Source organism: Capsicum annuum, chromosome 12 (genome assembly GCF_002878395.1).
Source record: "Capsicum annuum cultivar UCD-10X-F1 chromosome 12, UCD10Xv1.1, whole genome shotgun sequence".
Classification (NCBI taxonomy): Eukaryota; Viridiplantae; Streptophyta; class Magnoliopsida; order Solanales; family Solanaceae; genus Capsicum; species Capsicum annuum.
The window spans coordinates 193,860,192-193,885,227 of NC_061122.1; positions in this window are offsets into that span (position 1 = coordinate 193,860,192).

Genomic DNA, 25,036 nt, shown 5'->3' on the forward strand with positions numbered 1-25,036 from the left:
GTTTAGGTTCCATGAGTGAGTTGAATTATATTATCTAATTATATTTTTGGTTTCTTGAGTGAATTAAATTATACTACTATTGTTATATAGATCCATGTGTGGTCCAAATTATTGATATACTTGAATTGTTTGACATTATTTAAGTGTAATAAATGAGATAACTATTGTGAGGTTGAGCTAACTATTTCTGAGTTGGGTGTTGGATTTGGTTGAATATTTGTAATTGTTATGTGTTTCATTTTATATTTCGACCCTCAATTTGAAAATTAGTTGAATTAAGCTTCTATCTAGGGGGCTAATTTGTTGCAAGAGAATTCTTGTCAAAGATTCGATATTGACATTAAGACTAAAATGTAAAAAAATAGCCTTGTAATATATATGGTTTAGTTTATTTGGGTCTTAAATAAATCCTAAGGATCTATTTGAATCCTTTTAACTAGTGAAGAAACAGTTGGTGCATAGTAGATTTGCTGATGCATCATCCTTCTTTGTGAACACAAGCCATTGGTCATGAATTTGGAGAAGGAATTGTTCCTTTATTATGATCATGAAGGTGGTATCCACAATTTTAAAGAGTCTATGTCAAGTATCTATTTCATTGCAATTACGAGGGCAGTGGCGGCAATTGCAAAGAGTCTTTAAGTTTGGGTTGGTTATCTCCTTCATCACGAGTACGACCAGACCATCATTAATACAAAGGTTTGGGTTCTCGGTCTTCATGAACATGAAGGTCTATTTGCTAATACGATGGGCAATTATTTGGCCAAGTTAGTATTGACCCTCATGATCATGACGTATTGTTCACAGATCAATATAAATAGTTTATTTTTCTATTTTTCTTCCATTTATAGACCTTAAGGATTTAGGAAATCTTAAGAATTTTCCTTATCACTCATGCTTGTGTATTCTATAAACTCTTATTTTCATTGCTATCCATTGACTTTATCTTCAAAATAGCTCCAAAACCTTGATTTCAAATTTGATTTTTAAAGGTTTTGCTGGTAAAGCTTTAAAATAGTTTTTCTTGATTTGAGCCTCATTTCAAACTCATTTTCACATGGGTTATAAACTATAGACTCCTATAATGTTGGAAAACATGTTTCTAAAATAAAATTTTAGTTTTACCTCTTTTCTTTTCGAAGTCATTCTTTGAACTCATTTTGAACCAATCTTAAAAATAATTGGTATGGGTATCCTTAACTTCTTTTTGATGCATGGATGATGTTTTTGATAGTCTTAGATCATGAAAAAAATCATTCGAGAGGGATAAGTCGAAAGATTCTTGACTTGGATTTTGGCACTTTAAGGTAGGTTATAGCATAACTTCCTTTAGATTGGGCTACGTAGTTAATGAACTGATAAAGAATGCTACAGGTTAGAAAATTAGACATGTATATTGTATTTTGATATCATCATATATTGTATTGTCCATGTGGGGGATTATGTTTTCATTATTATTGACTTAAGAGGTGCTAAATGTTGTGATGCCTATGTCACGACTTTATTTCATGATTCAGGCCTTACCTATGCATTATTTGCCATTTTTTATTATTGTGTCACCTGGGTGAGGTCTTGAATAGATATTATAATCCTTATTTGAGAATTTGATTGTCATTATCACATAATTGATACCCAAATGAGTGATTTTAAATGATATTCTTAATGTCTTACATGACTATTCATACTAGTGGTTTACTATTATGGCTTATATTCATGAATCATTGTAATAAATAAAAGATATTAAGCTTATTCATACCTATATTAAATTGATGTCTATCTTTATACTTATTAGTTATGAGAATTATATCCGTATATCATCTGTTCTTGTTCATGATGACTCGATGCCACTAAGATACAATGATTTTGAAAGAAAAATAGAATTTTGTTTTATAAAAACCTTGACTGAGGTCATTGTCAGCAAGGTGGGTTGTGAGATATTGGGAAATCCAGGTTGAGGTTATTTGCCAATAATGTTAGTTGAAATTATGAAAGTATATTGGTTTTGAACCCTCTATGGGTCCTATCTAAAGCACTGATGCTTGGTAGGTGTATACATAAGTTCCATCATACTACATCGTGGCATTGCATTGCATTGCACTTGCATTATTTGTGTTTCGTTCTTGTACTTGTTAATGTGTACCTTATTTTCCCTTGTATATGTTTATTGTGTTTATAGTTTCCCTTTGGACTCTATATTGTAGAACTGTTAGTGGAGATTGTGAAAGCTACCATTTGAAAAGTTTTTTATTTGTAGGTTAAATTCTCTTAGTATTTTTTCCTCATATTATTTTCTACTTTGCTTAGTCGGCCTATTATACCTACTTAGTACAAGTGGACTATGCTCACCCTATTTTTCCCTTTCAATACATAACCTACTTTGTCTACAATTCACGGAAGCTATGTTGATTCCAGTAGTGAGGACATTTTGAGGTACTAGAAAGTTTAAGAGTTTGAGGAGGATTGTGGTCCCCATCTTATATTTGTTATATTTATTTATCTTTTGTGAGATAGACTTATGTATTCCCAGTATACTGAGTTGTATTATATGCTCTTTAAACATGTGATACATCATGGGGATTTTATATATTTTGTTTGAATTCTCATTTATTACATGCTATGGCTTGACTTTACTCAAGAAGTCTCAAATTTGTGGGTTTACTTCTTGTTTATAGAATTTTCCTTATTTTTGTGGGATTAGGCTTTACCTTCTAAGGCTGGGCCGACATAGGTGATATCATGACCTCAACTTTAGGTTCATGATATTAAGTTAATAGTTTAATCAATATCCCAATAAGATTATACTAAAATTATACATTATCCTTGATTATAAATAGTGGCTATAGATTTTAAATCTGTACCCTATTATTTTTTGCATTTTATAGTTGTTGTCTTAGTGATATTATTTTATTTCTAAAGTCATGTCTTTGTGTGATTCTACCCATCAGTGTAAAGTGTAAATTATGAACTAGTTTTGTTTTTCTTCTTGAGAGATTGTTATCGTTTCTACTACATTAAACTTTGCTACTTAACTAGAAGAAAAATAATTTTATTTTTAGTAATAACGTACATGAATTTACTTTTTCTTGTAATTTGTGTAGACTTTTATGCATGAAGGTAGTGGATGAAAATAAAAGCAAGAAAAAATATTATTTGAGCATTTTATTATCGGTTAAATCAAAATCAAATTGTTAAGGACAAAAATAGATTAATCAAAAATTGATAACAAATCTACTCTTACTATACCCTATCTTAAGGAGTATAGTCTATTGGAGGATTAGTTTAGCTTTTATTATTTATTGTGGATAGAGATCTTCAATAGCTTATGTATTCTTTTACCTATGCTGGAATCCGAGTCTTGTTTATCTTTCTTGTCTTGTAGTAGCCTTATACCTATCTAGACTAGATATTTGGGGTGATGAATTTTCTACGCATTTTAATTTATGTAATTGTAATAATCTTTATAATGCATGAAGTGATCAATGTTATTGTTTTATGACTTTTGCATGTTTTCTAAAAAGGTGGTAAGTATTCTCCTATTTAGGTGATTAGAGTTGGTTCCCTCACAATTCGGTTAATTGAGTCATAAAAAAAATAATTAACGGATGATATAAAAACAAATCACATCTACCTTGGGAAGTAGTTACAGGTACGTTTGTTATGACCTTCACACCTACATTTCTCGCATTAGTTTGATTTTAATGGAAAAGTTTACTCATTCTCTTGTGTCTCAGTTTTTTAGACTTCCAAGTGGTCTCTTGTATTTTGGTGGTTCAATTAATTCTTCCATAACATCCTGCGGTACATGCCAATCTTTTCTATCAGTCAATGAAGAAATTACAACTTCATATGCTTTGGCCAGTGTATTCGGCTTATAGTAATCAGTACAATATGGCTTCATGTCATCTAATTTCATGCCTTTCAACACGACAATTGAATGTGTACATGATGTCTCATCAATCTGAAGTCTTCCACATATGCATGTTTTGTTATCTAGAAAAATAATATCTTTCTCATCATCTTAAACAGTGTAAACATAGTTTGATGATGCCTTCTCATGAATATTAAGAAATAATCAACTAAAGCATATTTAGAAAACTGACAAGCATTAAATGTATAAAGAAAATACTATGTATCATGAAAATAATATAACATTTTTGCCTCCTATAATTCTAATTGAAAAACTATCAAAATATGACATCTTCATGGCACATATATGTTTACTCATTCATCTCCATTATGATTTTTTTTATACAATCAATAAACACTAATTTATCAGTCACATAGTGATGCTATAATATGCACTGAACCTAAATATCAAACATAACATAAATTAATAAAAATTTCAAAAGCATGTACCATCATATTGGTTGGTTCATCATAAAGCAAAAAACACATATGCGATCAGTACTTTAAATGTACTGGTCTGTGAGATAAAGTTAGGCTAAAATACATGGGTTTATGTGCGTGAGATAGTGACTGCACGAATAGCATGAGATAACTGGGTTTAAATACATCAAAGCTAAAACAATCTGAGAATGTATGACCAAGAAAATAACCTGATTCTAAATTAGTATGTAGACTAAAATACAAAAATACTAATAGCTGAATAACTTATAACTATATGCTATAGTTAAACAAACCTGAAACTGAATTCTATACTGAAACTGTGGGAGGTGTTACTAACCGGCATACACTAAATTTGAGCTAATAGGGGTCAAACCTATGACCCCAGTTGGAAGACTGCTATTACCATGCCACGAATACTAACAATGGCTGTAGAATCAGTCCTAAACTGGTGGGTGACCCCTGAGATGAGTCCTAAGCTGGTGGGTGATCCCTGAGTGAATGTCCGTCCTAAACTTGTGGGTGACATCTCTTAATCCTACGCTGACTATGTTGTTATGGAACTTAGGGATTGCTACTAAGGACCTAGTCCTGACTGGCGGATGAGCCCTAAACTTGCTTAGTGCTGAATCCTACTAAACTTGCTTGGTGCTGAATCCTACTCACAACTGAACTGACACTAATTACTGAACTAATCTAAGTTTGACTGACATGATAACTGACTGAACTAACAATGCTCATATGTGTTTGAAACCATTCTGAAAATACTAAGACTAAGTAAACAGCTAAATTTTGAGTATTCATAACCCCAGGACTAGATAACAATAACAATAGGACCACATAAAAACTTTAAAACCATAGAGGGAAATCCTTGTTCAACATTAAACACTTAGGCATTTCATCCAACACATGATGCTTATAAGTTAAAGCATAGGAATAGTTAAATCTTGGTATAATAACATAATCACAATACTAAAATCATTGGTTGGCGATGTAATATGCGAAAATTACCATACAAACGTGCAAAGGAAAATTCTAATGAAAACACATGTTAAACATAATTAAAATCAAAGTTTAAATAGCTTCTTGAAGACAACTCATAATAACATGTAAAAATCATAGCTTTAAACTTGAGAACGGATTCTTGGACTCAATGGGTGAAAAAGACCCATGAATGAACGTCACGCACACCTTAATTGATGAATTTGTGAAGGTTCTTTTTATTTTCTTGAAAACTAAGCTTGAATCTATTGTTTCTTTTGAAGAGGATAGGGTTTGTTCTTAAGACAAAATACTCTCTTTTGAGGGAATTTGAGAATAGAATGACCAATTATGCCTTTTGAGACCCTTAATCACGTGTTATGGACGAATTGGTTTAGGGAAAATACCTTCTTACCCTTGAAAAAATAGAATCAAAAGTTGGAAAAATAGGGGAGGGCAATGAGTTAGGCACCGCGGGTTGTAGACCGGCGGTGTAAGCCCTGCGCTATGGGCTCTGCCATGGGCACCCCTAGCAGTGCACTGGAGGGCGTATTGCGAGCTTATCCCGTTGTAGCTACTATTTTAGACTTTCGAACATGCCTTTACACTTATCCAAAAATTTTAGAACTCACTCAAGATGAACCTTTGACATCCCTGATCATGAATCAACTTAAAAATTAAATTTTCGATGTCAGGAAGATCAAAAATAAAATCATCAAAGTTTAGGGGCTTTAGATATTACTAAGTCCTAACACTTCGTGAAATTTCTAACTCTTAGACCCCTTTTACATACAATAGTAAGCTTGATTAAGCTAAGATCTTATGAAATCTTATAGATTCTTATTTATGCTTATCGTTATATCTCAAACTCAAGAGTAAAGCAGTTGCAATTTACTTTAGAGTTTATTTAAAGGGTCCACAGACTTAGAATGATAGCTTTAAGTTAAGGGGGAGATGATAGAACAAGTAACCATGTCGGGCTCTCAGATTTTAGTAGTGATGCTAGTGTATTATAAAATATCAGTAGGGGAAGAAGATGCCCGACCCATTCTTATCTCAGTACAACTTTTTGTACTTCAGTCATCATAAGATCTTCCCATGCCTTAAAAGTCAGCCCTATGATCATAGCTCATATTCATGCAATTTCCATAGAATCATGTACACTTCTAGTTCCTAGTATGAGGAGTTTCAGTTCACTCAGCAGTATGAATCGTATTCTATAAATTTATGAACTTTAAACTCAATTCATGTAGCTCATGACTTATGTACTCATGCTACATACTATGTTCAGTTCCATGAACTCATGCTACACTCTTAATGACTAGTGAAATTTAGATTATGACACGTATGCCCTCAATTTTGATCTCTTTGATGAATTTATACTTTTGATACTCAATTTATCAAGCCTTAGTTAGGTGTCCAAGTTATGCATAGTGTTATTTCATGTTTCGGGTCCTAATATTCTGACCTTTCAATGACCTCTCCTTATGAAATTATAGTTGTTATGAGTAATTATTTATATGGGAGAGAGTAAATGTCTCATTTTGGGGAAAGATTATTGCATGTTTGTTGATCTTAGGTCATAAGTGTGAAGGATGATTGAGGTAGAGCTTTTAATATATGTCATGGTTAGTTGAGAATTCTATGTGTGTTTTCTAATGAATAGTGCAAGAAGGTTGTTTTTGATAGAGGTTTAGAGAATATGAGAAAGATGCTTTTATGGGTGTTTTCCTAGAAGTTCATATTATTTATAATGATAAGATTGAATGTCATGTTGGTATAAAAGTGGATGGGTGCATTATGCACTAGTGAATTTCTAGTAAGAGGTTGAATTTAGTTATTAAAGGGTTAAGAAGAATAATTCTTGAGATGAAAAGTTGTGAAAATGCATGGGGTATTGAATTCATGGTTCAGACTAGTGTTATGGTGTTATGTGCAGTACTGTGTGACTTTGAGTTAGGCTTGAACTTGGTGATGGTATGTAGTTCAACTTAGACTTGGGGCTAAGCTTAATCATTAGGAGTAGCCTTACTTAAGGCATAGTGGTTCTATTCTAGCTTATGTTTCATAGCCCTACGTTCTATGTTATAGAGTTATAGCCATGTTAAGATTCTTTGCTCATATGTCCAAGATTCTTTTCTCCCTATTGTTATTAGCTCGTCTTGTCAAAAGTGTTAAAGTAATTATCCTAGTTGAGTATAAGCTTTCAGTATAATCCAGTACGTATAGCCAGTAACTTAGTGTAGCAATCAGGCAGGCAAGTACCTATGGTTTTTTTTTATCTTTCCATCTAGTTTTACCGTCTGGATTTTCATGAATATGGATAGTACATGAAGTAATTCATTCACGTCCATGCAATTTGTGAATTCAGTTCAGTCCAAGTATCATATTTCAGAGTCAACTATTTTGTCATGATTCAGTTCATAAGTGTTCGGTGAATTATCTCAATTATCCATGTATTCCAGCTCAAAAAAGTGTAATATTCCTTGTACTACCTTAGACTCATTATCTCATGATTTGTACTTCCATTACATCATTTATCACTTCACAGTTCTATATGTAAGATCATATCATGAACATTTCAAGCAAGTTTTTAGCATGAATCAACACCTTATAGTAAATAAAGCCAAGTCAGCTCAGAAATTAGTTTCATGATAGAGTTATAATGCTTTAGATCAGCTACATCCTTCATTTCTAGACATGTTAGGTGTACATGATACCATACTCATAAGACCTCAACAAGTTCCTATCCATCATTCGAATACAAATGATTCCTAGGGGGAGATAATGTAACACCCTATATTTTTGGGCTAGACTTTGAACCATCGTTCCTACGTGTGTAAACTCCAATTCCATGATTTTTATGTTAATACACGTGTTATGATCTTTATCCTAGTGTGTCAAGTGCTTATGAGGTAAAAAATATTTTTGGAAATCACTTAGAGCAAAGTTGAGCTAAGAGCCTTTGATTCAGCTAAATCTTGGTATTTAATTCTCCAAGGGTCTACTTTGAACGTGTGTAACTTTTGATATATCTGGAATTTTGCAACTCAAGACCTACTAAATGATAGATAATTGAGTTAGATTTCCATCTATACCAACTTTTTGTTAATAAAATACCCGAGAAAAAAATTTATGGCCGTTTTTGTAAGAGAAAGTAAGGGCAGGCAATAGGCCAACACCGCTGGGGTTATTCTCCCGGACCAATTCCTGCGTCATGGGGGCTACCCCCGCAGACTAGAGGGCGCACCATGGGATCTACACCTTTACTATTTCAGCTTCTTAAGGGTCAAGGGGTACTTTTGTCGTTTTTCCTCAACCCCAAATGTCCAAAGCACGAATTATAACACCTCAAAAAGGCATTATTTACCTATCTTCTTCAAAATCAACTCACAAAAAAATCCTCTCCTTTCCCAAGAACAATAATTAAATATTTTCCTCTTAAAAACACAAGGATTGAAGATTCAACTGCAATAATTCTTCAAGAATTCATCTAATTAAGGTATGTGGGGTTTTGAACAAGGTTAATCTTTTAACCTTTTGCCCAAATATATAATTTTAAAGTTGAATTTATATGTTTTAAGTTAGGGTTCATTCCTAAATTCTTATGAGTTGAAAGCATATCATTATCATATGATTTAAGGGGACTAAAGAGTGTAAGATTTGTACTTATTCATGTTTTAAACTACAAGTTTGATATTTTATTTTGAATTTCATTACTTTGATTGAAGTATGAGTTTTTACTTCATTAGAGTATTTCACATGTTCAAGATGAGTTTGATTCATGTTCTCCTTTGTAGTTTGAACTCAAATCATGTCTACGTATGATTCCATGAAAAGTTAGGTTATCCCATGCCTCAAGTTTTGATTTCCCATGTCCTATTCATGTGAATTTCAAGTTATAATAGTGACTTACGAACTTAGCCATGTAATCATGTTTTTTACTCATGTTTAACACGTCCCCATGTTCAAGTTCATGTTCTTCACTTACTGGGTGAGATATTTAAGTTTTAGATCTTTGTACTATGAATTCCATACTACAATTTTAAGCGTTAATATCATATTTTATGAATCATCCAGTGCTGGCAGGTTATGAATACCGATACCTAAGTGTCATACATGATTTTAGATGTTCAAGTATTGAGTCAGTTAAGCCATGAATATTGTCACTACAATCAGATAATTATGATCACGATGAGAACTATCAGAAACAACATTCAGTTGAGTTTAGTTCAGTTCAGTACTAGGGTCAGTTCAGTTGAGAGTAGGATTTAGCACTGAGCGAACCCAGGGATAGGGGATAACCTACCAGTAGATGGTGTGACCTTTAGTATCAATCCCTGAGTTCCAAAACTATGTGAGCTTTAGACCCCAATTAGCTCAGATTGGGGCATGTCGGTTACATGATAGCTCCCACAGTTTTAGTCCAGTTATTCAGAATAAGTATAGTTTAGTACTATATGATCAACATTCAGATATTAGTTAATTAGTATATATATATCAGTTAATTAGTATTTAGATGTCAGTTAATCTGTATTCAGATGTCAGTTATAGTATTCAATCATCAACTATTCAGTGTTTGAAAATCAATTAATCGGTATTCAGATATATGCTACTCACTATATAGACATTACTTATCCCTTTACTTAGATTTCAATCATTTATTCACACAAGCATCAGTTATTTAGTTAATTATATCAGCATAATACATGTTATTTTTGGTTTTGTATGGTCATGCATTAATGCTCAATATATATGTATATTCATATCCACGAGTTATGTCAGTTTCGATCATATAGTTTCAGACCCATTATTCATACATGATCCTTAGTTTAATTTTACAACATGTTCAACTTCACAAGATATTTACATATAGTATCCATGTTTTAGTACATTCCATTTTTAATTCTACTTATTCTACAAAAGTAAAGATTTTTAGAAACTAAGTGTAGTGATTCACCAGCTTATTAGATTATGTTTGTTACTCGTGTTCTAAGATACTTCAACTTTTAGTCTATCTCAGTCTCTTGGTGAGTCTACTAGCACTTAGCATGCATGTTTACTCACAACAAATTTAGCTACTTTATATATTCTAAATTAGCTGCTCAAGTATCATGCATTTTCATGGGTTAGCTTGGGATCACTTTTGGTTTTAGCACCGTTTACTACTAGGGGGTAGTCTCGGGTCGTGACAATTGTTAACATACTTCATTGCATCTGTATCCACTTTAAATGTACTTTTACATATTTCTCTTTCAACTGTAGTGATGCAAAGTTGGAACATTCCAAAAATAGGTGGATGTTTCAACATCCTTATAAAAACATTCACACATATCATTATGAATCTCCATTGGTGTTGAATTTTCTTGAACAATATATTTAGCATGATTTTTTTCAAGATTCATCAATTTTCAGTTGAATTACAATTAAAGTAATTAAATCCTTATAATGTTCTATCTTGTATCACAACTATGTTATTTTATAGACGTCGTATTTGAATGCCTTAACAACATAGACACAATCGACATAGTTCTTTTCCTAGAAACAATAATTTCACAAATGCAATTATACTATAAAAATGAAGATTAATAGAGAAGAGAAAAATTTTGAAGATTGTATGTCGAATTGGTAGAAAATGGAGAACTTATTGAATTTTTAAGCAGTTTTGATAACTTAGAATATATCTATATCTACCCAAACTAATTTAAACTGATTCACTGTCTTTATTAAATAAAATTTCCATTATTTTCTTTTATTGTTATGCAACAACCTAATCCATCATTGCTAGAAAACATCTATATAAGAGTATGGGGCTTGAAAATTACCAAAATACATTCACAGACTTATGCGGGGTAAGGCATGTTAAATTTTGGAAACTAAATTATTTGGGTCAATCTAACATCATACCGAATAGAGGGAATTTTACCTCTATAGCAATGTTGCTACATCGATGTACATGTTGTTATAGAAACATGATAGGACCAGAAACCCTAGGCTTGAATTTTTATATCCTCTTTTCTGTATCTTAATTGAAAAAAAGATGTGGTTAATTCGAAAAACCTACTAGGGTTACTTCATGGCCTGAGAAAAATGGAAAGAAGGGATTTCTTTCCTAAACTAATGGTTTTCCACTAAGTTTCACGCTAAAAATCATCTTTATAGAGACAAAGCTCGCATTTGTGCATCTATAGTAGTTGCTTGATTCCCAAGTATAAAACACCCAAGATCTTGGAAAGACCAATAAAATGAATGATTTATTAACGATGAGCATGATATGTGTTGTATCCTTGTCAAATGTTTATTATAACTTGTTTAAAGATTGTTTTGATATGTGAACATGTAATAGCTTGTGTCTATACTTTACTTACCATTCATTTGTAGATGAATGATTCAATTAGAGGAGAATTGAAACACCTAGGACTTGAACCATTAGAAGAACAACTTTTTATGTCTCTGAGTTGGATACGACTCGGAGTTTTGAGTCATACCTACCTTTCCATCCCCCTCTCATATGTTGAGAAACATGATTAGGGTAGCATACTTTTTATATACGAAATGGTTACCCCTTAATAGTACCCATGTATACTAGTCATGCCCTTCTTGGTCATATAGAGAGTGGTCTTAGTTTGGGAGTGTACTGTCTTTGATAAGAGTGGTGCATATGGTTGGGGTATGAGTCGTACCCTTTGGTCACATCTCAAGGGTGTCCACTCATACCCCTAGTAGTATAGGTGACATAGGAGTAGCCTAGGGTATGAGTTAAGGTACCACTCGTACCCTAGGGTACGATTGCTAAGGGAATCGTACCCCAGGAGGATGTCACTTTTCAGCTTCTAACTAAGGGATTTTAGGTCATTTCCCTTGCCTAAAATCCTAGGTCTCTAATACCCTACAAAATTCTCTCATAGTCTGAGCCTTAGAGCGTGTCAAGTGAAGTGTAAATCCGTCCCTAAAAGATTGAGAAGTGTCTTTCCAAGTGAGAAGTATTTTGAATCGTGTATAATTTCCCTAATATCAACTTATTGACACGTAGATAATTGGATAAGATTTCCATCGATACCAATTTTGTCAAAATCCAACATCGGATGAGAAAGTTATGATGATTTTACCAGGAGCTATCAGAACTACCCAGGTACGACGACCGCGTTGATGGACCGTTGAGCTTGCGATGCACCATTTCTTAGAACATTGCAACCAAGGCAACCACTACTTTTATCATCCCTAGTGTGACAGCAAAGATGATGGATCGTCAAGCTAGTGATAGACCATCCTAGGAACGTCGCTGCTGAGACAGTGTGGCCTCATCCTGGCCAACGTACGACGGATGATCCGACAGAACGTCGGGTTTGTGCTGAGACTGTTGCATCAAGGAAGTGTGTTCTTTTTTTGACCAATGTGCGACGGATGATCCGACGGACCCTCAGACTAAGCGAAGGACCATCGCTTCAACCATTGCAGCCCCTATTCATAATTTTTAACTAATTTTAAAATGGACTTTTTGGTCATTTTTTCAATATTTTCAGTCCCTATTTATACCCGATCAAGGCTAACAACTTAATTTCTCCTCTTCAGAATCAAAAGCTAGGGTTTTTACAAAATCATAACACTTCTTTCTTCTTTAAGAAAAATCAAGAGAAATCAAGAAATCAAGAATCCCTCTAAGAGCCTTCAAGAAAGAGTTTCCTAAGGTATGCAGATGTTGATTCTTGGGTCCCTTTCACCCAAGAAGCTCAAGAATCCTTTTAAAAATTCAAAGTTTCTTATGTTTATGAGTTTTCATGATTCATGTGAATAGAAATTGAAGTTTATGCTATTATTGAGTTTTAATTCATGTTTGTTTACAAGGTTTTCAAGCTTTGACCCTAGTATGTGATATTCATGTGATGTTCATGATAAACCCTCTAGAAGTTACTTGTTAAGTGATGTGTTCATGTCAATTAAGTGTAGAAATTGTTGAATAAGAAAAGCATGCTCCCTATATGTTCGATGAAATCCTTACATGAAGAAATTGGAGTCATTGTAACATGATGGCTAGAAATCCCCAATTGTGTGCAAGCCCATGCATGCCAAGTGTTTGTTGAAAAGCCTTAGTGAATGAATTATAGCATGATAACATGAAATCCCCAAATTATATGTTCTTTAATGCATGCTAAGTGTTTGATGCAAGACCTTGTTGAATGGAGTATGAGTCAATAGCATTTCTCCTTATATTATCACATGTTTATGATTCCTAAATGCTTGAAGAGATGATTTTGTGATTGTGATGGAGAATGAATGTCCATGGTCTTGATTATTCAAGAATGGTTATGTTTTACTTTTATGTTATCGAGTCCTGAGGGTATTTATACCCAATAATTTAGCTCCAGTCTAGAGCCAGTGTCAGTTTTCACGATAATCTCAGTCAAGACACGTTCTCAAAACTCAGTGAGTTTTAGAACTCTGTAATCTCACATAGATACAGAACTTAATTAATCTTAGTAATCTCAGTATTGCTAGTATTCAAGCCTCAATTCAGTATTCAGCTCAGATCTAGTAGTATTTGAGTGTTCAGTTCAGACATCCGTAGTATTCGAGTAGTCTTTTTAAAGCTCAGTATCATTCAGTCAGATAACAAGATTCATTAGTATTCCGTCTGCTATGGAACCTAGTGAATTCAATGTAACTCAATCAGGTCATTTGAGAAATATGATTAGTAACAAATTTAACTCAGTTTACGTTCAGTGAAGAATTAGTTTAGAGTCTTTTAGTTGGGAGTAGGAGCTAGCACCAAGTGAGTGCAGGGATGGCTGCTCCCCATTAGAGAGGCAGAGTCGTTAACAGCAATCCCTAAACTCTAGAACTGTGTAGCCAGCGTAGGAGTAGGAGTCACCTATTAGAATAAGGCTTGACTTCCTGTGAGGGTCACCCGTTTGAAATGCTTAAACATAGTTGAGGTCTTTACCCGTAGCGATACCTTTACAGCTGGGGTTACAGGTTGGACCCCACCAGTTTAGATTTAGGACATGTCGGTTAAGTGAGAACTCCTACAGTTACAATTTTAGTATCACTCTTTAGAGTAGAACTCAGAAATCAGGACTGTCAGATGCAATCACTTATCTCAGTAAGGAACTCAGATAGTTCCATTGATTTATGGAACACCCACTAGATAGGCATGGTCTTACATAAAGATATTCAGTATCAGTATTATCAGGATCCAGAGATCACCCATTAGATAGGCTTAATCTCAGTCTCAGATTCAATTAAGTAATCTCATTATCATATCCAGAGATTACCCACTAGATATATTTGATCTCAGTCTCAGATTCAGTTGATTAATCTAATTATTAGATCCAGAGATCACCCATTATATAGGCTTGATCTCATTCTCCGATTTAGTTGAGTATTCTTATTATCAGATTCATTAGAGATGTTTGATCTCCTATTCAGTCAGTTGAGAGTAGCAAGTTTAAACTGCAGTCATTCATGTGAGTATATTCTATTAATCAACTCCAGTAACATCAGATTCTGAGATTACTCACTAGAGAGGACTGATCTCAACTTTAGTACACGGTTCTCAATATCAGGAAATTTAGTTGTTCTATATCTTAGTATTAGTAGTGAGCTCAGATGACAGTAAAACGGTATTTGAGTTTCAGTATTTTGAGTCACAATGATTTTATTTATGATTTGTGAATTCATGCATGTGTTCTGATTCAGTATTCTCATGATTATTTGGTTAAGTATTTGTTCACGCATAAGCCCATGCATTTAGCCTTACCTCATCTTCTTACTTGGTACATTCCCATATTGACGTATTTGTGCTATGTTGTTTTATTTGACACTATAGGTTCAGTGGAATGAGATCTAGAGTGCCCTTAGTAGATCAGTCCAAGTTAGTAGCAGTAGACGTAACAGTGAGTCCTCTTCAGTCTAGGATGATCCTTATTTTATTATTGCATCAGATTTATTTTATTTTCAGTAGATGGAGTTAGTTGGGGATATCTCCCATCGAATTTGCAATTCAGACAGTTTAGAGGATTTTCAGATAGATGTATTAATATTCAATTTTTAGTTTTGAGTATTTTAGATGTTTTGAACCTTATTGCCAATTTCTGCCAGTTTTTTGCATTTATTTCAGATATTATGCAGTGCACAGGTTCAAATATTAGTAGAGGGTTAGCTTATGGTCCTTCAGGATCATGAGCACCGTATGACATTTCGGTTTTACAAAATTAGGTCATTACAAACTTGGTATTAGATCTAAGGTTCAATAGTGTCCTAGGGAGTCTGAAAAGCCGCATCTAGTAGAGTCTTATGCATAGGTGTGTTGCATGCCACATTTATGTTCAAGAGGGTATAAGATGTTTTTTGTAGCAAGATGGGGGTTCATCCGCAGCTAGAATTAGAGATTTCATAAGAATGAGCCTGCTAGAATTCTGTAGGTCAATAGCAGGTGAGGACCCATAGGTTTATCTTGAGGAGGTGAGGAAGATCACCTAGATTATGTATGTTTCTGAAGAGGATAGTGTAGAGTTAGTTTCCTATAGGTTTAAGGACATTGCTCATGATTGTGTAGTGATGTGGAAGAAGGGTAAAGGGGAGGATGCAGCTCCCGTGACTTGGAAAGAGTTTCAAGATCCCTTTCTAGATAAGTTTTTCCTGCTAGAGATAAGAGAGGCAAAGGTAGAGGAGTTCATGAACCTATGTAAGGCTCCATGACAGTGAAGGAGTATTGTCTTAAGTTCAACCAGTTAGCTAAGTATGCTCCTGACATGATAGCTGACCCTAGAGCGAGTATGAGTAAGTTTGTGACTGGTGTATCTGGGTTATTATTGAAAGAGTGTAGGGTTGCTATGCTCAATAGAGATATGGACCATTCTATACTAATGATGCATTCATAATAGTCTGAGGCAGATAAGACAAGAGAAAGAGAGAGAGTTAGTAAGAGAGCCAGAGCAGGTAGTCATAGTTTCTCTAAGGCAGGGTCCTAGGATGGTAGCCGTTCTCAGCATAGCCAGAGATTTTTAGTCCCAGCTTCATCCTCAACTAGGGTACCCATACCAAAGTTTAGTAATGTTAGTCATGATAGAGATCCAAGATCCAAATCCTAAAGTAGTGCTAGTGGTGTTCGTACCTATCTGCTTTGTAGAGAGTGTGGCAAGAGTCACCTAGATGTGTGTAGAGACCGTAGTAATGTGTTCTTTGGGTATGGTCATTTGAGAGTGTAGATTGTTAGCTCAGATGGGTAGAGAGTTTCTTCAGTAGGGTGCCCCTTTTAGTGCCAATAGTGGTCAGCGTCAGAACAGACTCTATGCGCTTCAAGCTCACCATGATCAGGAAAGGTTCCCTGATATAGATTCGGGTATGTTATGAGTCCTTCATCTTTATGACATGCATGGTTAAATTCTTTCCCCCTATTTTGAGCTTATATTTCAGCATAATTCATGCGTTAGTCTCAGATCTTAGATGGCCAATCATGACCCAGTTCGTAGGTGCCCTGTGCACCGCCCCAGTATTTCAGTAAAGTGTTTTTAGAGGGACATAGAATCCCAAGCGGGAGATACCCCAAAATATTATGATGCCTTCATGTCCTTAGATTTATTCAGTTGTATGTTTAGACTCTCCGTATGAAGTTAACATCAGTTGTCATTGCCTATCCAGTCCTGGTTTCGAGAGTCAGTTCAGTTAGTCATGCATTAGATATGCATGTTAAGTAGAAAATTTTTAGCTTTTTAGTATATTCAGTCATGCGTTTATGAGAACAACTCAATCACGCATCTATGCATCATATATGCATGTCTATTATGAGAATTCAGCTTATAAGTAGCTTCAGTCAAGTATTCAATGCATCAGATATGCGTGTCCAGTATGAGAGCTTAATATATCAGTAGTTCCAGTTGTATGATCATGTTTCAGATGCTCTCATTCCTTGAGTAAGTTCAGTTAATCAGTGTTCTTATCCTATCAACCAACTTTTGAGGATTAATGTTTCCAAGAAGGAGATATTGTAAGACCCCACAAAATTCTCTAGTGGTCTGAGCCTTAGAGCATGTTAAGTGAAGTGTAAATCCAGCCCTAAAAGATTGAGAAGTATCTTCTCAAGTAATATATATTTTGAACCATATGTAATTTCCCTAATACTGAATTTTTTTCATATAGATCATTAAATAAGCTTTCCATCGATACCAATTTCGTCAAAATCTAATATCGAACGAGAAAGTTATTACCGTTGTACTAAGAGCTGTTGGAACCAACTAGGTGTGATGACCGGGTTAATGGCCTTCGATCTTGTGATGGAATGTCGCCTAGACTATCACAACCAAGGCAGTAACTCCTTTTTTTTGGCCCTAGTACAACGGCTGAGATGATAGACCATTAGGCTAGCGATGGATCGTCGCTAGGACCATCGCCACAGAGGCAGTGTGGCCATATCCTGGCCAACGTACGATAGATGATTTGATGGACCGTCGGGTTTGCAATGGACCATTTCTGAGACTTTCATATCGAGGTAGCGTGTTCTTTTTTTGACCGATGTGTGACAGATGATCTGACGGACCGTCAGACTAGGCGACGGACCATCGCAACCCCTGTTCAGCATTTTGAACTCATTTTAAAAATGACTTTTTGTTCCTCTTTTCAGACTTTTCAGCTCCTATTTATACTTGATCAAGGATCACAACTTCATTTCTCCTCTTTAACATCAAAATCTAGGGTTTCTTCAAAATCAAAACCCTTATTTCCTCTTCAAGAAAAATCAAGAGAAATCAAGAAATCAAGAATCCCTCCAAGAGCCTTTCAGAAACAGTTTCCTAAGGTATGTTTTTGAATTTTCATGATTCATGTAAATTGAAATTGAAGTTCATGCTATTATTAAGTTTCAATCTATGTTTGTTTATAAGGTTTTCAAGCTTTTACCCTAGTTTGTGATATTCATGTGATGTTCATGATAAACCCTCTTCAAGTTGCTTGTTAAGTGATGTATTCAAGTCAATTAAGTGTATAAATTATTGAATAAGCAAAGTATTCTCCCTATATGTTCGATGAAATTCTTATGTGAAGACATTAGAGCCATTATAGCATGATGACTAGAAATTCCCAATTGTGTGCAAGCCCATACATGCCAAGTGTTTCTTGAAAAGCCTTAGTCAATGAATTATGGCGTGATAGCATGAAATCCCCCAATTATGTGTTCTTTAATGCATACTAAGTGTTTGATGAAAGATCTTATTGAATGGAGTATGAGTCAATAGCCTTTCTCCATATATTATCACATGTTTATGATTCCTAAATGCTTGAAGAGATGCTTTAGTGATTATGATGGTGAATGAATATCCATGTTCTTGATTATTCAAGAATGGTTATGTTTTACTTCTTGGTTATCGGGTCCTAAGGGTATTTATATCTAACAATTTAGCTGCAGTCTAGATCCATTATCAGTTTTCACGATAATCCTAGTCAAACCACGATTCTCAAAACTCAGTGAGTTATAGAACTCTGTACTCTTAAATAGATACAAAACTTAAGCAATCTCAGTAATCTCAATATCACTAGTATTCTAGCATTAGTTCAGTACTCAGCTCAGATCTTATAGTATTCGCTTGTTCAGTTTAGAACTCAATAGTATTCGAGTAATATTTTCTGACATCAGTATCATTCGTTCAGAGAACGAGATTAAGTAGTATTTCATCAAAAATAAGGAACTAAGTAAATTCAGTGTAACTCAGTCAGGTCATTCGAGAAATATGATTAGTAATAGATTCAGCTCAGTTTAAGTTCAGTTAAGAATCAATTTAGAGACTTTTAGCTGGGAGTAGGAGCTAGTACCGAGTGAGTACAAGGATATTGGCTCCCCGTTAGAGTGAAAGAGTTGTTGGGAGCAATCACTGAACTCCAGAACTGTGTAGCCAGTGCAAGATCAGGATTCACCCCTTAGAATAAGGCTTGGCTATTATACTGCCTTAGGCTTGACTTTCTGTAAGGCTCACCAGTTAGAAAGGCTTAACCAGAGTAGAGGTCTTACCCATCAAATGGTATTGACACCCTTTCAGCTGGGGTTATAGGTTGTATCTCACCAGTTCAAATTCGGGGCATGTTAGTTAAGTGAGAAATCCCACAGTTATAGTTTCAGTATTAGTCTTTAGAGTAGAACTTAGAAATTAGGATTGTTAGATACAGTCACCTATCTCAGTAAGGAACTTATATAGTTCCATTGATTTATGGACCACCCACTATATAGGCATGGTCTCACTTAAAGATATTCAGTATTAGTATTATCAGATCCAGAGATCACCCATTAGATAGGCTTGATCTCAGTCTCAAATTTAATTGAGTAATCTCATTATGAGATCTAGAGATCACCCATTAAATAGGCTTGATCTCAGTCTCAGATTCAGTTGAGTAATCTTATTATCAGATCCAGAGATCACCCGTTAGATAGTCTTGATCTCAATCTCAGATTCAGTGAAGTATTCTCATTATCAGATTCAGACATCCTCTGCTAGATAGGATTGATCTCAGATATAATCTCTTCTTGTCATTGATAGTAGATTTAGGGATCATCCGTTAGAGATTTTTCATCTATGATTCAGTCAGCTGAGAGTAGAAATTTTAGATTGTAGTCATTAATGTGAGTAGATTCCATTAATCAACTCCTATAACATCAGTTTCCGAGATCACTCGCTAGAGAGGACTGATCTCAACTCCAGTACTCTGTTATCAATATCAGGAGATTCAGTTGTTCAGTATCTTAGTATTATTAGTGAATTTAGATGATAGTAAAGTGGTATTCGAGTTTTAGTATTTCGAATCACGATGATTTTAGTTATGATTTGTGCATTCATGCATATGTTCTCATTCAGTAATCTCATGATTATTAAGTTAAGTAATTGTTCATTCATAAGACCTTGCATTTAGCCTTACCTTAGCTTCATACCCGGTAAATTCCCGTACTAATGCATTTGTGCTATGGTGTTTTATTTGACACCATAGGTTCAGAGGAACTAGTTCCAGAGTACCCTTAGCAGCTAAGTCCCAGTCAACAACAGTAGACATAGTAGCGAGTCCCCTTCAGTCGAGGATGATCCTTATTTTATTATCACATCAGATTTAGTTTATTTTTAGTAGACGGAGTTAGTTGGGGACATGTCCCATCAAATCCATCATTCAAAAAGTTTAGAGGTTTTTCGAACAAATATATCAGTATTCAGTTTTTAGTTTTGGATATTTTAGATATTTAGAATGTTATGGCCAGTTTTTATCAATTTTCTGCATTTATATCAGATATTATGTAGTGCACAGGTACAGATATCAGTAGAGGGTTAACCTGTGGTCTTTCAAGATCATGAGCATCGTGTGATGTTCTAGTTTAAGAAAATTGAGTCGTTACAAAGTCCCCTCACTATATTAGTCATGTTAGCCTCTCATAACACTTTTGTGGTTGATCAAACATTCTAAACACTCTCAAAGGGTCTTGAAATACGATTGGAGGCTAGGTTTTGATGAGGGCTCATCTATAGGCAAGAGAGGTGTCAAGTTCTTCAATACATCAACTTGTTTAAGGCATGTACCTCTTCTACTTTCTAAATAACTCTAAACCCATGTATTTTACACTTGTATTAGTATGTGTACATAGAAATTTTGAAATCAAAATGTTAAGGGTTTGATGCAAAGTGATGAGTTGTTTAGTTCTTGCTTAGATTTGTGTTTATACATGATATATTTGATGTTTTGCAAATATGGATGCTTTTTGTTTATATCTTCATAATCAAGTTTTTAGACAACCTAATATTGATGATTGTTGCTTTGAATATGGACTTGGTAAAGGCATTTACATAAGGCATTTGTGAAAATGTCTAAGTGAAATGACTAGTTACATGTGGATGATGCTTCATACTAGGGCAATGGCCCAATAAGTATGGATGGATGATGAATGGTACTGTGAATGTATTGTGAACCTTGTAAAGTATAATTGATGACCTTGTTGAGTTGATAATTAATAAGGGGTTTAGGTCCCTAAACATGAAATTTAACTTGTATTGTGTTTTAAACTAATGTATGGTATAGAATTTGCTGTAAGATTACTTATGAAGTGTGAATGTTTGGTAAGGATCTTGGTGACCATAAATTTGATTTGAATATTAAGATGAATTAAGGCATGTTCCTATTGAAGTGTGTGATGGATGATTGGTTCCATGAAGACCATGTGGTCATAAGTGGTGTTGACCAAGGGGTGTTACTCTTGGATATGACATTAGTTAGGATCGTATGAATGCTCCTACTACTCTTTAGGAGTTTGAGGTATCTTCCGGTGATGATGGGTATGTTAAAAACTTTTATCACATAATGTGCATTGTTTGTTATACCCAGGATCTACTTCTTCTTATGAGACCCCATGTGTGACCGTGTATCTTTAATTTTCCAAAAAATTCATTTTAGACTCCTCTTTGTTTCTACCTCGGTAGGACAATCCATGGTTATTAAAAGAGTCTCCAGGGGTTGTGTAGTATCTGTTAGTGGTAGAGAACTAAGGTAAACATGATGGAGTTGGACCTAGTTGGTTTGATGATACCTCAAGAATAGGTTGTCACACTCGTGCTATGGTTCCTTAGATTGTTGGACTCGTAGAGCCATATTTAAGCTTCCTTAATGAGTAGGTCATTGAATGGGAAGAGGAGGCTTGTCTCTTATTATAGAGACAAAAAAGTTTTCCCCTAGAAAGTGTTTGTACCATTTGGTCTGAGTTAATGATTCTAACTCGAAGGGCTATTCTTTAAAATCTATCCCCATGAAGTATGAGTGTCTTAAGGATCTCCTTGATGACCTTTCTAGTACCCAAGAAAAGAGAGGGATTTTGTTGTGAATTGGTGTTATTTTTGACGTTTGTCCGATTTATCTACTGTCTCAAGTTTTGGTAGAAGTTTTCATGCATTCATGCATAAGGGGGGCGGTTTCCCTGAATGTGAATAGGTTGTTGGTTGATGGATAAAGAGTTCACAGTGTCCTTCTTTTAGGGTGGACCGTGTATATGCATACCTTATATGGGATACTTTGTTGGTAGTACATAGTGGTCGATAGACTCTAAGTGTGAATCTTAGATGTTGATGCTGGTCGATGGGGGGTATGCTAGATCGAGGGTCGTAATGTGGGAATCATGGAGGTAAATTAGTTGGTTGGACGAGATTGAAGACTTGGTAGATATAATTATGGGAATGTTGGGCCATATAGGCTGGGAGTTAGGATGGACTAGTCTATTGGAGGTCTAGTCATTGAATGGGTTAGAGCATGGAGCTTGTATGGCTATACTAAGATATAGGTAGCATTTCAAAGGATAAAGTTGTAAGTATAGGAGAACCAAGTGGCCCTTGTAGGTAAAATAGGAGGGAGGTTGATGATTAATCTAGAATTCTCTTTTAAGGGGAGGACTTCAAAGAGAGGTCGGGTGTAACTCTCCGAGAGTACACCTTGGGCATCACACGGTGCTTACATTCCGAGGGACCACAAGCTAACCATAACCTAGTACCTGCTGTGAGCACAAAATAAAACTGATACCAAAAGGTCATATACGGAATTTAATTGAGGAATACCATAAGGTTTTAAGTCATAAATCTAATAAAGTCTGTAAAGCAAAACTGATATTACTGAATAAAACGTCTAACAATGACAACTAAACAACTAGTAACTGATTAACTATCTGTACTATTCTTAAAATCCTCTATTGACTGACTGTGGAAATGATTGGCCAAACACCCAACTAACTCCGACTGACTACTAAATTGAAAGCATGAAAATAAATATAGCCTATCCTCGAAATATGAGGATTCATGACTGCTACATCTAAAAATCTAGAAGGTCTATGAGTGATTCGGGAACTGAGCATCTGAACTTATGATATGATACATCATATCACAATAAATGAGTATGTGATTAGTACTTTAAATATACTGTTATGCAAAATGAGGTAGGCTAATATGCATGGTTTCATGAATAGGAGTAATAACTAACTGAATGAATAACATAAAGTACTGAATAGAATGCATGACATCTGTAAGTACTGAGAATGAATGACCAATCATCAACAAGTTCTTAATATAATTTTAAATCTGACATACTGAATACTGATAATTGAACAACTGATAGACTATGTACGATGGTCAAGCAAAACTGAGCTGAATTATGAACTGAGTACTGAAACTGAAACGGTGGGAGGCATAATCTAACCGACATTCCCCAGTATGAGCTAATAGGGGTCCAACCTGTGACGCAGTTGGAAGGGTGCTAGTACTGTGCCAAGAGTCCTAACAATGAATTTTTCAACTCTAAACTAGCAGTAAGACATCTAGTTAACCCTAAACTAATAGGAAGACTCATGAGATATATGTCAATGCTATCAAGTAGGAAGACATCTCAAAACTATGATGGCTATGTAGTTCTGTAACTCAAGGATTTCAACTAAGGGTCAAACCCTATACTAACAAGAATGCCCCCATCTCTGGGTTTTCTCGGTGCTGAATCCTACTCCCAATTGAACTGACACTGATTGTGGGACTAAACTAGGCTTAATTGGACAAGTAACTGATCATGAAGGACAACTGAGTGGTAGTGCTCATGAATTATCTAAACTATTCTAAAGATATAGAGACTAAGTAAATAGCTAAGGTTTTTGGGTATTCATAACCCCTAGGACCCAATAGCAATAATAGTAAAAGTAGTACTTAAGCTAGGAGGACATAACATAAATATTTTATCAAACATTCATTCTTGTAGGAATTTTTATGAAATAGTTGATATTCAAAGTTTAATCTAATCATGGGAATAGTATGTAACTTGGAGTAATAGCATAATTTCAACATCAATAACACTTAATCAAGATTTAAATATGTGAATAACAACATTATAACATGTGGGGTTTTCTAAGTAGCAACAATTACATTAAACATAGCATAGAATTGCTATTCATGGGAGTTCATGGTTAAAATCATAATTTAAAATTACAACTTTAAATTTTAAAGAAGATACTTGGAATCCATGGGTGGAAGGAACCCATCGATGAGCACTTAATATACCTGAATAGTTGAATTCTTAAAGTTTCTTGAGAATCAAACTTGAATCTTGAAGGCTAGGGTTTTCTATTTGAGAGAGAATGCTCTTCAATTAAGAGATATTGAATAAAGTAATGACTAATAAGTCTATTTGGGCTTTAATCTCGTGTTTGGACTGATTGGGGTCGTAAAAAAAAAACTAAACAACCCCTAGAATAAATTAAATTTTCTTCACTGAAAAATCCCTATTTTTGTCATCAGCACGACACGGTGCCATCACGGTGAGACACTAGAATTTCACTGTAGGTGTAGAGGATGTGTACGAAATTACACTTTGGAGCGATGCGGTGCTATCGTGTTGCATCACTAGAAAAAGATGAGTGAGAACTAGCACTTTGTCATGACGTAATGATTATCGTTGTGCTTCACTGGAAACTGACGAGTGTCATTTTGCCTGTCACCGCGATATGGTACCATCGTGATGGCCCACTATCTGGAACAAAAATTTTAATAACTTCTTACCCGATGATCGGGTTAACATAAAATTGATATCGTTGGAAAACTTATTCAATTTTCTACAGTTTGGTGGGTGTTGATCTAGAAAATTTTGAGTAGACCAAAATATATCCTTGTTTGAAGTTGACTAAGGAAACATTCTTATCAAAAACTTAATTAGTAAGGATTCTTTTGATTCG